The 17,054-nt window shown below is 45.4% G+C and overlaps 1 protein-coding gene across 4 annotated transcripts in view; it reads right to left on the bottom strand.

Moving 5' to 3' along the window:
• SH3D19 (SH3 domain containing 19) overlaps positions 1–17,054 on the bottom strand; it is a 201,254-nt gene that overhangs the window by 141,108 nt on the left and 43,092 nt on the right. The window contains exon 1 of one of the 4 annotated variants that reach the window (XM_069556722.1): positions 9,355–9,491. The exons of the other annotated variants lie outside the window; for them this stretch is intronic. The gene's annotated coding sequence lies outside the window, so the exon portion shown is untranslated. Of the gene's footprint in view, positions 1–9,354; positions 9,492–17,054 lie in introns of those variants that run through there. 4 annotated transcript variants of the gene reach the window in all.

Below are 17,054 nucleotides of genomic sequence, written 5' to 3'. Positions count from 1 at the left end.
CCACTAACCAATGGACGCATTGCAGCCTCAAGTTTCAGTGGCTCTCCAGCCTGGGGCCTTGGTCCTCACTCTGAACGACTCAGGGAAAGTGCAAGAAGAGCCTCAGACCTCTGCATGCTCCTGTTAAGACAGTCACTGCCTTTCCACCATAATCCGTCTTCAGAACTAAATGATCTTTTCACTCAGCCTCAGACACTACCTCTGTGGTCCTCTCTGGCCTCGGCATCACCAACAACTGCATCCTCTCCACAATCTCAGTGTGAAGCATTTCACCTTCCCAGAACACGTTATCTTACACTTCTTATGAAAAATACACTTCCAGTATTTTTCAAACCTGTTAGGGATCTTCCCGACCCAAGGATTGAACTCAGGTCTCCCGCGTTGCAGGCAGTTGCTTTAACCTCTGAGCTACCAGGGAAGTACCATTAGGATTTATAATCCACTGATTTTTTACCTCACTTGACTCTCTAGCCTCCCCATTCTTAATTTCCCTCTTTTCCAGTTTAAATTCCTGATTTATCTTTATAATCATTCCTTTCCCCTCCCACTTCACCACATGATCATCAGAAATTCTCAACTTGATTAGTCACCCTCCTGCTCCCCCCATGCCTCCATCCCTTTGCTGAAAAACAGTGTGTGTAAACACACAAGTTTGCCAATTTCACTTCAGGTGGGTACTTTCTGTGCCCAGCAGTCACACTGCTATTTCTCCGGTCCATTCATCTCCCACACTCGGTTCACGTCTTCTTAAGTCCTCAACACTTCCCTTCCCATCCTCAGCAGATAATTTCTTTCCTAGTTCACTAAGGAAATGAAAACCATCGGTTGACAATTTCCACCACCACATTTCCCACCAACCAGCATCTGTGCCCACATGCTTGCTTGTGCTCTTGTAGGAAAGACGGGTCTGTGCTCCGGTCTAAGCATCCTCATCCTCAACCAGTGAGTTACGCTCAGTCCCCTCCTGTCTCAGGGACACAACTTCAGCAATTCTCTCACTTTCTCTCCTGCATCATCAATTTCTCTCTCTCTCAGATAATTCCATTAGTACACAAACATGACATAATTTCTCTCATCTTAAAACAAAAACTAGAAACGCTGCTCCACCCAGGCTCTTCTGCCAGCTGATTACTCTAAAAAAATGCCTGAATATTTGCCATCTCCAAGCTTTCCTCTTCCTCTTGAATTCGTTTCGTGATACCAAATCCAATGGTTGCTTGTTGTTTGCCACATTCGGCAGCCAATCACTTCTTCCTTCTTGAAACACTTTCTGCACTTGGCTTCCAGAATACTACGTCAGCCTTCCTCTCTGCTCCCCACTTGGTCTCTTATCGGTTCCTGCTTATCTCATCTAAACTTTGGTCTGATCAATCCTTAAAACTCACAGAGGGTTTTATTTATGCTCATTCCCTAGGCAACCTTACCTCAACTCTTGGCTTTACATACTATGACATGCTGACACCACCCTAATCTAGCCCTTTAGCCTGTGGCAATCTCCTGATTACAGATTCGTATATTCAGCTTACCTAGTGGACATCTCCAGTTAGACAATCTGTCGAGTGTCTTAAACGTGCCTATAGATGAACTTCTACCCCTCAACAACCTGCTCCTCCTCCAGGTGCCCCAGCTCAGTAAATGGACAGTCTCCACTTCAGCTGGCTCAGGCCCAAAACCTTGGAGTCATTATTGACTCCCACCAACAACCAATCCATCACCATGTCTCACTGGTTCTGCCTTAAAAATGCCACCAAAATCTGCTACTTCTGCCTCCATGGACTTGTCCAAAGCCACCTTCACCTCCTGTCCAAATTACTGCAATGGTTTTCTGACTGGACTCTCTGTTTCTACCCTGACCATTCTCAACTCAGTAGCCAGTAGGACACTTTGTAAGGCCAAAATCTTGCCATTTTACTTAAACTAGAAACCAAAGGCCTTACAGTAGTCTCTGAGAGTCCATGTGGTGTGACCCTACCCCAGTCTGACCTCACTCCTACCATGGGAGCCCGCTGCCCACTCTGCTGTAGCTTCAATGTTTCTCAAACATCCCAAACATACCTCTGCTCAAGAGCCTTGTAAGTTACACTCTGGGCTTCAATCCCTTTGCCCCAGTTAACCCCCTGGTTCACTGCCTCTCTCCTCAGATTCCTGATGCCTCCTCACTGATCACCTCACTGATGCCTCCTCTGAACCACTCTATTTAAAAGTGATGCCCACTCCAGCAACCCCGTCTTGTTTAACTTTTCTAAGAAGTTGTCATATCTGACCTAAAATTAAAATAAAAAATCCATAACGGCTTTTTCTATGTTGAAAGTGAAAGTCGCTCAGTCATGTCTGACTCTTTGCAACCCCATGGACTATACAGTCCGTGGAATTCTCCAGGCCAGCATGCTGGAGTGGGCAGCCTATCCCTTCTCCAGGGATCTTCCCAGCCCAGGGATTGAACCCAGATCTCCTGCATTGCAGGCGGACTCTCTACCAACCCCAAGAGTACTGGAGTGGGTAGCCTATCCCTTCTCCAGGGGATCTTCCCAACCCAGGGATTGAACCCAGATCTCCTGCATTGCAGGTGGATTCTTCATCAGCTGAGCTATCAGGGAAGCCCCTTTTCTATGTCATCATACTTCTGTTCTGGGACAGTACCCGGCACAGGCATTGAAGACATGACTGCTGAATAAATGAGTTCTGTCTCCTGGACTTGGGAAGGTGCTGTAGTGTGTAGGCAGAGTTCTAGACCATGAATCAAAAAATCTAGATTTAAATCTGATATTAGACTAGGAGGGTTTCCCTGTTAGCTCAGTTGGTAACGAATCCGCCTGCAGTGCAGGAGATCCCGGTTTGATTCCTGGGTCAGGAAGATCCCCTGGAGAAGGGAAAGGCTACCCACTCCAGTATTCTTGGGCTTCCCTTGTGGCTCAGCTGGTAAAGAATCCACCTGCAATGCAGGAGACCTGGGTTCAATCCCTGGGCTGGGAAGATCCCCTGGAGAAGGGAAAGGCTACCCACTCTGGTATTCTGGCCTGGAGAATCCCATGGACGCTATAGTCCACGGGGTCGCAAAGAGTCGGACACGACTGAGCGACTGGCCCCTGCACTAGACTAGGAAACAGAAGCAACTCCCAACTTTGCTAGTGCACAGGATGCTACAACGAATTCAGTCATGTAACCCCCAAGGTTCTTAGTTTCCTCATTTATAAAACAGAGATGAAAACAGGCTCCCTTCCCAGGGTCACTGTGTAGATGACAATGTTATGCAAACATAAAATATTGTCAAGCTTCTGTAATATCATGTTAAACTGTTTAGAATCAATTCAACATTTATAGGCACTAGTTTATTCTTTTTGTAAACCAAAAAACAAACAACCCCAACTTGAATTATAACTGATACTAAACTGACCTTTCCTCTGTAGAATCTTTAATTGTCTGCATTATTAATTATACACATTAATACCTTAATCATAATATTTAACTGCTGGCCTTATGGCCATAATTAATTTTGCTTTCTATTCCGAGACCTCATCTGTTCTAAATAGGGAGAGAAGAGACTTGATATCTTGAGATCTGGGTACTTTTTTTTGACTCTGGATTGTCCTTCCTACAGCCAACCATCAGGTAAAGCTGAGGTGGGCTCTCACAGAGCAGCAACATGAGACAGATTCCTTAGGAAACCTTTATTTATTCTTTATCTTATTTAGGAAATAAAACGTCAATAAAAAGTCAAGACAGTCCAAAGGGTATGCAGCGAATGTGGACCTCCCCAAAGCAAGCTTTGGGGAGACTGGTATTTGAAAGAGGAAAGAGGAATCTTCTCTAAATTCTACTTTCATTTCAAGTTACATAACAAAAAATAGCAACACTTCTTTTAAGTTAGTTCAGTTCATCAGAGACATGACTTTACCATGACTCAAAATGATGACATCATTATTTGTGAGAAAAAATATAAAAAACAAGAAATGTTCTCAGTCACCTATAAAGCCACTTACTATGTTAACTTCTGTGCTTTTTACAATATTGTAACAAACTCACTGAATTAACTGGCAATGGGAAAAAAGTTATTTCCTGACTAAAGGGTACAGTTCTTATTCCCAGATGAGATAAGATATGAGATGTGAGCTAAGTGTGCTGTGTGCTGTGCTTAGTTGCTCAGTCGTGTCCGACTCTTTGTAACCCCATGTTACTACAGCCCACCAGGCTCCTCTGTCCATGGGATTCTCCAGGCAAGAATACTGGAGTGGGTTGCTATTCCCTTCTCCAGAGGATCTTCCCGACCCAGGGATCAAACCCAAGTCTCCCACATTGCAGGTGGATTCTTTACTGTCTGAGCCACCAGGGAAACCACCAGGGAAGTTCACCCTTTTTTTTTGATCACAGTTTTTCTCCTGTGCCTTGATCTCTTGAAAGCTTCAAGTTAAATTAATTCTCTATTTCAGTAATTATAATAATCCCATCCTTGATATTCAGAAGTATAATCTCTCCTCCTTATTCTATAGGCCTTCTAATCTCATTCATTTTTAACGTACTCATGATGCCCTTCTGTGCCAAGAAATTGATATGGAATATTAGAGTCTCAGTAACTGTTTCGTCATGCTGCTGCTACTAAGTCATGTCAGCCGTGTCCAACTCTGTGTGATCCCATAGACGGCAGCCCACCAGGCTCCAGTCCCTGGGATTCTCCAGGCAAGAATATTGGAGTGGGTTGCCACTACCTTCTCCAGTACATGAAAGTGAAAAGTGAAAGTGAAGTCGCTCAGTCCGACTCTTTGCGACCCCATGGACTGCAGCCCACCAGGCTCCTCCGTCCATGGGATTTTCCAGGCAAGAGCACTGGAGTTGGGCGCCATTGCCTTCTCCAGCTTTGTCATGGCCATGTTTTTAAAAACAGCACTTGGAGAAGGGAATGGCAACCCACTCCCATGTTCTTGCCTGGAGAATCCCAGGGACGGGGGAGCCTGGTGGGCTGCCGTCTATGGGGTCGCACAGTCAGACAAGACTGAAGCGACTTAGCAGCAAGAAGGAACTACTGCAGAGCAGAGAGGCCTCTGCTCAGTGTCAGGTGGCCGCCTGATGGGAGGGGAGTCTGGGGGTGAATGGAGACACATACGTGAATGGCTGAATCCCTCTGCTGTCCACCTAAACTAGCACAACACTGTAAATTGGGTATACCCCAAAACAAAATAAAACCTTTTAAAAAAAAGACAAAAATAAATAAATAAATAAAAACAGCACTAACATTTGCTTAGCACTTAGGTGATATGTCTTGTCTAGGATCAGCCAGTGCCAGTGTTAGTGGTTGAGCTGTGTCCAGCTCTTTGCCAGCCCATGGACTATATCCCGCCAGGCTGCTCTGTCCATGGAATTCTCCAGGCAAGAATACTGGGGTGGGTTGCCATTCCCTTCTCCAGGGGAATCTTTCTGACCCAGGGATGGAACCTGGGTCTCCTGCACTACATGCAGTTTCTTTATCATCTAAACTACCAAGGAACAAAAGTTCTCAAAAATCAGTCTGTGGTGAAGCCAGGAATGAGGCTTGACAGCCTGGGCCAGCCCACAGTGCTCTGTTCTTGGCTCCCAGACCCACCCGCACGTTCTTTTGTAATGAATAAGGTACCAAGTACAAGTCAAAATCTCAAGTTACTTCCTTATTCCACATCTCTCAGACCAGAGTGTCAGCTCCTTGGAGGCAGGCACCCCCACGATGCCTGCCCCTTTACAGATCTGCTCCACAGTTATAGCTTGATACTTTGTACACCATAAAGACCCAGTAAGTATTCCCTGACTTAGGAAGCCAAAGACTCAATTACAACAGGTAGAGACCCAAGTACAAAAGGGCGAGTGAGAAAGCAGAACATATTGGTCAGCTAACTGACTGGCTTATTTCCTCTTTATCTTATCAGTCCTGTAGCTATTCTCAAGGCTAAGGACTTAGGGCAGACCTGGCACAGCCCTTCGTGACCCAAGTTCAGGGACTTGCCTCAGAAGGTCACTACTGGCTGGTGCCTGGGGGGCAGGGAGTGGGAGTGGGTGGGAGCAACTAGGCGGGCCCCTGAGACGGATGAGGCAGAGGGAGCCTGCGAACTCCGCCTCGGCCCACACCAGGGTCTCTGTGCCAACCAAGCCCTGCTCCTCCTAGCACCCATCCCCTCTGCCCCTCCTCCCCCCACAGGCAGGAGCCCCCGCACCCTGGTCCGCCTGGGCAGCAGGGGGCGCTGAGGCCCTGGCTCCTCCCCCGGGCCCTGCGGCCGCACCCTGCAGGATCTGGCCTGGGCAGAATGCGGACTGAAGAAGAGAGGGAAGCCCCGGACCACCGGAGGAGGAGAAGGCGGTTCCGGCCCCTCCTCGGCTGCTCCCTGGATCTCGCCCTGGGATCCGAGTCCAGAAAGCAGGAGGAGGGAGGAGACTCTGAGGAGAGAAACATGGGCCCTGCGGGCTGCGTCTTCCTACTGCCTCTTCTGTTGGGGGTCTCAGGTGAATTCTTGGGGTGAGGAGAGTCCTGGCGGGGGCTTCAGTGGCCCTTGTAAATAAGAAGCCATCCTGGCGGTCCCCCACACTGCCCCCGTTCTCTCTCCAGGCACAGATGAGGAGGAACCCGAGGATCTCGTCATGTCAAGTAAGGCACCGCCGTCAGGGTCCACGTGCCTGGGGAGCACGGGAAGGGGCCTGGTGCCGAGGGGAGGACACCGGCCTCCAGGCCTCTCTCGGCCGTCTGCGGGCGGCCCGCGGTTTTATCTGGCATCGTCTCCGGCCTGGAGGCCAACGTGGGGCAGTGGCCCTGGCAGGTCAGCATCCGCCAGGGCTTGTCTCACGTCTGTGCTGCCTCCCTCATCTCAAAGCAGTGGGTGCTGACAGTGGCAAGCTGCTTCCGGTGAGTGCGGGCTCTGCTTAGGGGAGACCCATCAGGGAGGTGGGTGACTGGGGCTGCTGGGCTAAGGGCAGAGGAGTTTGTCCAGCACTGCCCCAAACAGTGTCTGTTCCTAAGAAGTCAAGTCCGAATGTTTCCTGCCCTACCTCTCAGTTCAGTACTAGGCAGGTCTCCTCACATTTGAAAATCATCTTGACTGAAATGAACGTCTAAAAAAGTTTCCCACCCTCCCCCATCTAATTCTCTACCCACATCTTGACAGCATTCTGGGTGCATGGTTCTGAGCCCTCTTCCCACTCTCTAGGTGGCCCTCCTATTCCTGTGGTTTAAAAGGTCATAGATTGGTTGAGAGCACCCACATTTCCATCACCAGCTCCTAACTCTAGTCTAATGCATTTCTATTCAGCTGTCTCACTGCTGTCTCAAAGACAACCTGATTAAATGAGAACTACAATTCTACCGCCACCAATATCCCAAACCTTTCTCTCCCTTTCTTCCCATCTCATGCGATAACATAGCCAGTTGCTCAGAAATATGAAACCTCACTTCCCTTACTCTCTACACTCACTGCTACTGCTAAGTCGCTTCAGTTGTGTCCGACTCTGTGCGACCCCAGAGATGGCAGCCCACCAGGCTCCCCCGTCCCTGAGATTCTCCAGGCAAGAACACTGGAGTGGGTTGCCATTTCCTTCTCCAATGCGTGAAAGTGCAGTCGCTCAGTTGTGTCCAGCATTCACTGCAAATACCTAATTCTTCAGTTTTACTTCCACAAAATACTCTTGACTCTAGCACAGCTGTCTTGGACCACTGCAACAGCATAATAGGTTTTCTTTTAATTGGAATATAATTGCTGTACAACATTGTGGTTTCTGTAGTACAATCATGTCAATCAACCATACGTATACATACATCCTCTCCCTCCCAACCCCTCATCTCCCGTGTCCCCCATCAAGGTCACCACAGACCACCGAGCTGAGCTTCCTGTGTTAGCAGCAGCTTCCCACTAGCTGTCTATTTCACACATGGTAGTATACATATCCATGTTACTCTCTCAATTCATCCCACCCTCTCTTTTCCCGCTCTGTGTCCACAAGTCCCTTCTGTATATCTTGCCTCTATTCCTGCCCTGCAAACAGGTTCATCAGTACCAATATTCAGTATTTGTTTTTCTCTTTCTGACTTACTTCACTCTGTATCACAGGCTCTAGGCTCATCCACATCACAACAACTGTTTTTTGCTACGTTTATACACACAACAAAGTGATTTTTTTTTTTTTTTAATCAGAAGCAAAATCATGTCATTCCTTCCTTGAAATCCTCCAGTCACTGCTTGGGAACCTAGAATAAAATTTGTAAGCCATGAATTACCAGGTATCTGCTTATCTCCACATCAGCCCATTCTACTCCAGGTTTATTTCTATTTCTAGAAACTGCCGAGCTCTTTCCCACCCTCAGTGCCTTGGCATATGCTGTTTCCTCTGGATTGCTTTTCCTTATAGCTCTTCACATGACTCTTCCTGCCTTGTGGGACTCAGTTGAAAGGTTCTCCGTTCAACAAGACCTTCCCTGATCCAATTCATAGGCTCTTCCCTCATCTTTTACTTTCTACCTTAAAATCCTGTTGATTTTCTTCATAAGATTTTTCACGCTTAAAAATTTTATACTTGTTCACTTGTGTGTTGTCTCTGCCTCCCTCCCTCTCCCCCAACCCCTCTATCTCTTTTGACATAGACATACAACCCTTGAGACCAAAAGCCCTATGACAGCCAGATGCTGCCTAAGTTTCATTTATATATTCAGGAGATACGAAGCACTTATTGAAGAAACAATGCTTAGCCAGGTGAAAAATACCACCAGAACTATGGGCTCTGCTGGGACTAAGGCCTAAGAAACCCATGCTGCTTCTTCTGCTCCTCTTCTTCCTGGGCCTAAGGACACCAGGAAATATGAGGTACTGGTGGGATCACTTCAGGTCTCTGGTCACCAAGGCATCAAAACAACGAGCATCCTTGTGTCCAGGATTATTCCCTACCCCGATGTCCAGGGACACGCATCTAGTGCCCTCGCTGTGGCAGAGCTGGCCCGCCCACTTTCCTTCAGCCCCCTTGTCCTGCCCATCTGTCTCCCGACATCAGCAGTCCAGCTGAAGAACGCAACCTCCTGCTGGGTGACGGGATGGGACAATTCAGGGATATTCCAATGTGAGGATAAGTAGATTTTCTGAGCTCTGTTTGCTCCACTGACCTTCCCTCCCCCTACTCTCTATCCCACTCCTGGCATGGTGTGCTCTCACTCTCCAGCAACTCATCCGAAGGACTGCAGACTTCAGTTCTCTAACCCCCAGCTTCCCTCTGCTTCCTCCATACTTCTGCTGCTAGAATTACTCTGCTTATTTACAGCAGCTTTTGCTCCTATTTCACAATACTGCTAAGACCTTAAAGGTGAAAAGGCCAAGGCACTGAACTGATGAGAGAGAGTTCTCAGTTCTCCTCCAGCACCTGGTAGAATGTGTGGGCTGGCGGACGGGGAAGCAGACAGGAGCATGGATCCTCAGCAGGTCCCGAGTCAGACTAAGAGGATCTCACACACCAGCAGTCTTGACTCTCTCAGTATATCAGATCCACCTTCTTACGTTCTATGGAACATAAAAAGTACATGTCAAAGTCAAACAACATAATCTCACATCTTCATCATCGTACATTTTCTCAAATCAATTCTTCAGCTGTCTGTGATATCTGAGCAGGAACAACTGCCTTTAGTCTTGTTCAGACCTAGGGACTGCAGCCTTGAGACCATGTGCCAAACCAGAAATCAGAGCACTGCCTATGATGTGGGGCAGAAACTTGAAATCAGAGATATCCCTGAAAATTAAAGGCATGAAATTGTATCCAAAGCTGAAAGTTGCTTCCTAATTTTTAAGACAGCTTTGCTTTTTGACCTTACAGCTATGACACCACCTTACACACTGAAGGAGCTAAAAGTGCACCTCATCGATCTCCAGACATGCAAGAAATATCAGAAAGAAAGCTTGTTACGAGGAGTCGAGCCCATCAGTGAAGCTGTGATCTATCTGTTCCCGGCTCCCAGTGGGGCAGCCAGATGGGTGTATAGTAAGAATCCCTTCCCACAGGCATCTTTCAGAGCTCCACCTGTCCCCAGCATGCTTCCTCCATGTCCTCGTAGCTCTGTGGGCCCGGGTGAACCCAGGAGTGCCGGGACAGGCCCAGACTCCACAGCTCTTGGCTGAACTATGAGTCTCTTGCCCTGTGCATGCCTAGCCATATGTCATCTCTCCTTCAGGCCAGGAGAGGAGATCCCCTGATGTGCATAGTGAAGGACTTCTGGGTTCTAGCAGGAGTGATGAGCTGGGGATCAAACTGCATCGGAATCAACGAGCCTGGATTATTTACAAACATCAGTTTCTACAAGTCTTTAATTGAGAAGTCAGCCGTCTCATATGCTGACCTTTCTGCTACCCCCAGGTCAGACTTCTCCAGGTTCTTCCCGGTAATGCTTCTGCCTCTCATATTCCTGGGGCCACCCTAACTAGCTGAGGGAGAAAGAGGAAATGCTTTAAGGTGAGGATTTTGAGGAGAGATTTTAAAGATTCAGCAAGAAAGAAGCAGGTCAGCTACCTCTAGGCACAGCCCTCAGGAGCCAAATCCACTTGCTGCCTTGTCTCCTACAGGTCAACATGGAAAGCAAGGTCCCCCGTGTGAATAAAGTTTGGTTGATTCTTTTATTTCCCATATTCATTGTTTGCATGAAACTGGAGTTGGGGCCTGGGGAAATACAGAAGCAAAGAACTTCAGAGCTGAAAGGGATCTGAAAATCCCTGACCCAGTCAATCCCCCACATTCTACAGAAGCAGCAGCTAGGGTCCAGAGAGGTGAACTATCTTGCTCTTGGCTGAATTCAGTGAAAACCATCCAATCTGGGACTAGACTGAGTTCTAAAGAAAAATCAGGGACTCGGAGGACTAGCCGGTTTCAGTGGAAGCACATTAGGCAAGTGCAGCATGTTATCTATCTACTGCTGTATAACAAATCACCCCAAAATTGGAGACAACATTTATTATCTCTCAGTGTCTGTGAATCAGGGAGACTTAACTAGGTAGTTCCTGCTAACGGTGTTTCAAGAGGCTGCTTGCTGCAAACTGCAGTCATCTTCAAGTTCAACTACTGACAGGAAGAACCTGCTTCAGGGTCACTCTCAGAGGCCTCTCTGCGGGAAGAGAGGGCAATTGGCGTCCCACACAGTGAGGATCCAAGATAAAGTGACAGAGAACACCCCAAATGGAAGCTGCAGTCTTTCTATAACCAGAAAGACATCTCATTACTTCTGCTGTATTTTATTCTTTAGAAGTGACTCGACAAGGTGTAAGTATCAGGAGGCAAGAATCACTGCAGACACAATGGCCACCTTCTACAAATGCAATAGGGAAGGGTCTGGAGGTGAAAACTAACTCTGTTTAGCAGTCAAACATTAAGCAGAGGCCTGGGGCGGGGCTAAGTTGAAGTCTGGGCAGAGGGTATTTCTGAGTCTCCTGTTCATCCCACTGAGAGCACTGCATGGTTGTGTGCAGAGAAGGGTCTAAGAACATGTCTCACTAAGAACTGTATGGCTGCTTGAATCCCATCCTTTTCTTGATGTATGAAGAGTTGCTAAGAACACAAGATTTACACTGGCCAGCAGTGAGTTAATTTATCAATTTCATAAGATACTGATTAAAATGATTCAGGATATACCATATTACTAGACAAATAATAGTGAAAAACAATTAGGAGTTTCAGGAAGATGGTAAAATGAACAGCAGCAAAGTGAACCTTTCTTGCTCAGCTTTCATTCAATACCAATAAAATCACTGTTTGAAAATGAAATTTTTCATCAATAACTGCAAAGATAAGATAGTTACATAAAAAATAAGGAAGTTAAATCTGGGCCATCAAAAACCCTTCCATACATGAAGAAAATAGTTAAGAACATTGAAAAAATTAATTTCCCCAATGCAAAAGTTATGCAAAATATAAGCAGGATTCAAAGACCAATTACAATCTATACTCAAAAGAACACTGTACATGTTTATAAGATCTCAGGATTTATTTTTTAGATGACAGCACTACAGAATTGCAAGCAAGGCATAACTGACACTGGAAAAATGCTTCAGCAGAAGATAAACTCATTAAATATATGAGATACTAAATAAGTAAGAAACGACAAAAGAATATGAGTGCAGAGGATGGATCTAAAGATCCACCCCAGGCTGCAAAAGGAGAGAGACTCTTAAGTCTGATGAAGATAAACTTTGTATTTATTTAGAAAAACATATTAAAGCCAAGAAATCAAGTAAAGAGATAAAAACAGGTTTTAAAATCATAAAATAGTTGGAAGTTACTTTAGAAGTTGTTTGATACAACTCTCAGCTCAAGGCGTTAAGTTTGCTTGTTTCACACACCCGATGTCTGACGTAATACTTGTTAATACCGTAGCACTGGGAAACTAACTACTCACTAACCTTTGGTAATGGGGGAACGAGAACTACACAGCACCACCCTACCAACTGCTCACCAAAATCTTCAAAAACTGAAACTTAACAAGTAAAACATAGACATAATGAATGAGACAAAAAGAGTTTTCTGTAGAAAGGATGCACAAAATATCAGTAAATACATGGTTCTGTGTTTTAGGAATAAGCTAAACATGGAGATTTGGGTATAATCTCAAGGCAGCATACCACGAATGAGACCATACCGGGGAAAGCTTAAGTGTTACCAACAGTATTTGGCACTAACTGAAGAAAAACATCATTCGGAACAGGAAGAGTCTCCAAATGGAATCGAAGAAAACAAAAGCCAGATGCCTTTGTGTTCATCAGACCCTGGGCTGTAAAAGGAGAGAGACTCTGAGTCTGATGAACACGGGCTATAAAAGGAGAGAGACTCTGAGTCTGATGAACATAAACTTTGTATTTATTTAGAAAAACATGTTCTGTTATGGAGAAGCACTCTTTCACCCAGGTCTTTTTAGAAGAAGGGATATTTCATCCTCTTCAGTGAAATGCCTGTAGAGGTTTGCCAGTTCCACTTGTTCTGATCTGTGAAGCCTCTTCGAACCATCACTCTTTTTTACTAATTTGGTTTCCCTACTCAACATCAAGAAGGTGTGCCCAGCTAGGGAAAAATGAAAAGGCCAAATGAAAAACACGAATAGTCCTGATTGCAAATCAACATCCTGGTTCATGAACAGTCTCTTAAATTTTAGTGAGTCCGTCTCTTGAATTTGATCTATTCTAGGTGCTCTGACAAGAATTTCAGAAGCTAAAAAGCTGAGTCCAGAGTCTAGGCTGAGATGACTTGAGCCACGTCATGCTGCCTGCCAAAGTGGTTTCTCTGGGTGTCCTGACATCTTTATCCCACCTCCAACCACGGCAGGAACTTGTATTCACTTTATATCTTCTTTGCATCAATTACTATACCGGCCACTTTAAAAATTATCTTATCTCGTCCTAACAACTCAAGAAGGTATTATTTATTCCACTGTTACAAATGAAAACACACACAAAACAACAGCAACTGAGGGTCAAAGAGGTTAAGTAACTTGCTAAGTTCACACACCAAATATTTAACAGATGTATTCAGGACTGTCTGACTCAAAAGATTTGGCTCCTTCCACTATACCAAATTACCTCCATTCACTATTAGTAAGCTCTATTAAAGATCTTTGTACAACTCCAAAATCACACCTGCCCTTTGATTCTAGCTATTTGTACCTCTTGCTATATTCCATCAGAAATTGACTGCACACAGCTTTACTTCTTTTGAATGGGTAAGAACAACCTTGAGAAGAGAAAAACTGCTGTCATCATCTTCCTGATCTTCTAACAGTATCTATTATAGTGTTGCAAAGAGAAAGTATCAAATCTTATTTTCTAAATAACAAAATGAAAGCAATAGACTAAGAAAGCTAGCTGTCAAAAGGGAAGGAAAAATTCATTTAGTATAAATTCAAGTGAGTAAACAAAAACCATTTTACTTTAGTGATCAAAAGAACAGAGGCAACTCCTGCAAAGGACTGCCCAGGGCACACAGGAGGGAGCTCAGAGCAGGACTGTCCCTGTGGAGAAAGTGAGTACAGGCCAATGAGGCAAAGGGCGGAAAGAGGGAGAGGGCTGTCCCTAGAAGGTTGTGCAGGCCTTGGCCCTGACATAAATGCCAAGTATATGGGCTAGTTCCAAGACATACTGGTTAGTGGAACTATTTCTTGTCCAAGTTCAAGAACTAAGACCAAACTGGATCTTTCAATAGAGGGCATAGCTGTCTGTTGCTGCCAGGCCAGGGCCTGCGACACACTGGCTAGAGAAATCAATAATTCTTTAGAAGATTTTCATAAAGGGATTTATCCGTTTTCCAGTATAAGAGACTGATCTGATAGAATCAGAAAAGAGACAGTGGAATCCATCTACCTTTCCTGGAACCACAGATAAAAAGCTAAAACCCCTGCAAATGTACTGCTGTCCCTGTTCTGTTCTCAGGGTACGCAAGAGAAGGCTGCAGCCGGCAGTGGCATCCTTCCTCTACCGCAGTGGTTCTCAGCCAGGGCTGCTGACTCTGCACTCCACTTCCCACCTGGTGACATTTTTGGTTGTCACAACTAGGGCTGGTTAAAGCCAGAGATGCTGCTTAACATCCCCCAATTCACAGGACAGCCCCCCACAAGAAAGAATCACCTGGCCTCAAACATCTACAGTGCCAAGGCTGAGAAATCCTGGTCTATAGGCACCATCAACATCAATCTAAGCCATCACCAAGAAGACCTGTTTGACAGAATTAAGACAGGACTTAAAACTGGGATATTAGTTCGACAAAAACACTAGTAAAAACAGTGGCTACTATTTATTGTTTTGTGCTTAAATAGTCTAAGTACTTGCCCTATATCTCATTTAATTCCTACCCAAATCTTGTGGGGTATTAGTAATTCCCATTTTGCAGAGATGACAAGGCAACTAGGCAACAAGCCACATGGCAACTCATAAAGCTTTCACCAACACCACCATGTTGCCACTTCCCAAACCAACAGAGGTATTTGAAGATAATGTTAATGATAGCATAACAATCTGGGAATAGAGAATCTAGGACCCAAAGATAGGGCATGATGAGACAGACACAGAGCTGGAAGAGTTATCTCCAGGAAAATCTCTAGAATGGACATTAAACACAACTCTTTTGCTTCAACTCATTCTTTCTTTCTTAGAAGAAGCAAAGGAGCATTAAAATGGGAGACCCACCCAAAATGTTTCTTGATGGCTAAATTAAAAATAAGACAGTATTTGTAGAGGGATAACAGAGGCAATAGATAAAGATAAATAAATACAAATAGATAAGCAATTCATAAATCAATGTTACATCTGCAAAGACACTTTGAGAGCATCAGCTGATTCTAGCGCCTTCATGGTACAATAAGAAAACACATGCCTTAGGGGAAAGCTGACTTCTTGAAGGTCGTGCAGTCATCACCATGAAAATAACAGCACTGTGGGCTGAAGACCAGAGGAGATTTCTCCAATATGGTACAAGAGTTACCCCAGGAAGCTTGTGGGATCTCGGTTCCCAGACCAGGGACTGAAACTGGGACCATGGCAGTGAACGTGCCAAGTCCTAACCAGTGGACCACCAGGGAGTTCCCAAGAGTTTAGCTTAGATTTAGAAAGGACTCATGGGTGCTCATTCTTGTAAGAATGGACATTTGCTTACATAACTCACAGTTACACCTATCAAAATTAACAATAATTCTTTCATACCATCTAATACCCAGTTAACGATCAAATTTCCTTGATAGTATCAAAATGCTTTCTTAGAGCTAATGTGTTAAATCAGGATCCAAACCCCTCAAGCAATGACAAATGAAGACAACTAGATTTGCAAAACATCAATTAGATTACAATTTTGTCACGGCAGTAGGTAAACAAATAGAGGAAGGATTAATTTTTTTGAAGTGTCCGCTTCTAAAATCTGAAAAACGTGTTGCAAGAAAGAAGTAAACACCTTACTGTCCTGAGACACAGCACATGTGTCACTTGCCCACCACAACAGTCCCTGTGGCTGAGCTGGCCATATCGTGTGTGCGTGCTCGTCACACACGAGGGCACAGGGGCATCATACTGCAAGGACATGTTGAGTCCATAGCCATGAAACTACGGCCTAGTAAGAAAAGATCATCTGTTCAAATTCTTTGGAATTTGAACTGAAAATAAGAAAAAAACTTGAGTAGTTTACAATGGGACAGAATGAAAAGACATGGAGGGTGGCTGGGCCATCCTGCCGGCAGAGGACCAGGATGAGGATTTGGAACAGCTGCCCTGAGCTCTCGAGACGTCGTGGATTCAAAGCCCCCGGTCAGCTCTGGGCTCCAGTCTGTCCACGCACAGCCCCAGAGGTCCTCTCACTCTGCTCTCCTCACTGTTCTCAGATGCCTGCAGTGGTTTGCTGAGGCTGTCATAACAAAGCACCACAAAGGGGGTGCTTCAAGACCAGAAATGTGTTTTCTCACAGTTTTAGACGTGAGAAGCCTAAGATTAAGAGGTCAGCAGGGTGGGTTCCTTCAGAGCGACGAGAGGGACAATCTGATCCCGGTTTCCTGGGCCTTCTTCCTTCCCTCTCTGCGTGCATCTATGTTCAGATGTCCTTTCCTATAAGGACACCATCATACTGGGTTAAGGCCTATCTTAATGATCTCATTTTGGGCTTCCCAGGTGCTTAGTGGTAAAGAATCCACCTGCCAATGCAGGAAATGAGTGTTCGACCAGAGGGTCAGGAAGATCCCTTGGAGAAGGAAATGGCAACCCACTCCAGTACTCTTGACTGGTGAATCCCACGGAGAGAGGAGCCCAGCAGGCTACAGTCCATGTGTTGGTGACGAGTCAGACACGACTGAGTGACCGAGCACACGCACACATGCCCTCATCTTAACCTCAGTTACCTCTCTTAGAGACACTATCTAAAATGTATCACATCCTAAGGTACTTGGTGTTTGGACTGCAACTATACAACTACAGAGGGGGGAGATACATTTTGGCCCACACAATACCTTTAAAACAATCTCTCACTGTTTAAGCTAGTTTAAGTGAGTCTCTGTTGCTTTTAACTGAATAACAATTACCAAAACAGCTACACTTTCTGGTATTTTAAAAAATTATTACGGT

This window comes from Ovis canadensis, chromosome 17, assembly GCF_042477335.2.
Source record: "Ovis canadensis isolate MfBH-ARS-UI-01 breed Bighorn chromosome 17, ARS-UI_OviCan_v2, whole genome shotgun sequence".
Lineage (NCBI taxonomy): Eukaryota > Metazoa > Chordata > Mammalia > Artiodactyla > Bovidae > Ovis > Ovis canadensis.
Note: the sequence above shows the minus strand (reverse complement) of the source record. Positions and strands in the feature narration are given on the sequence as shown.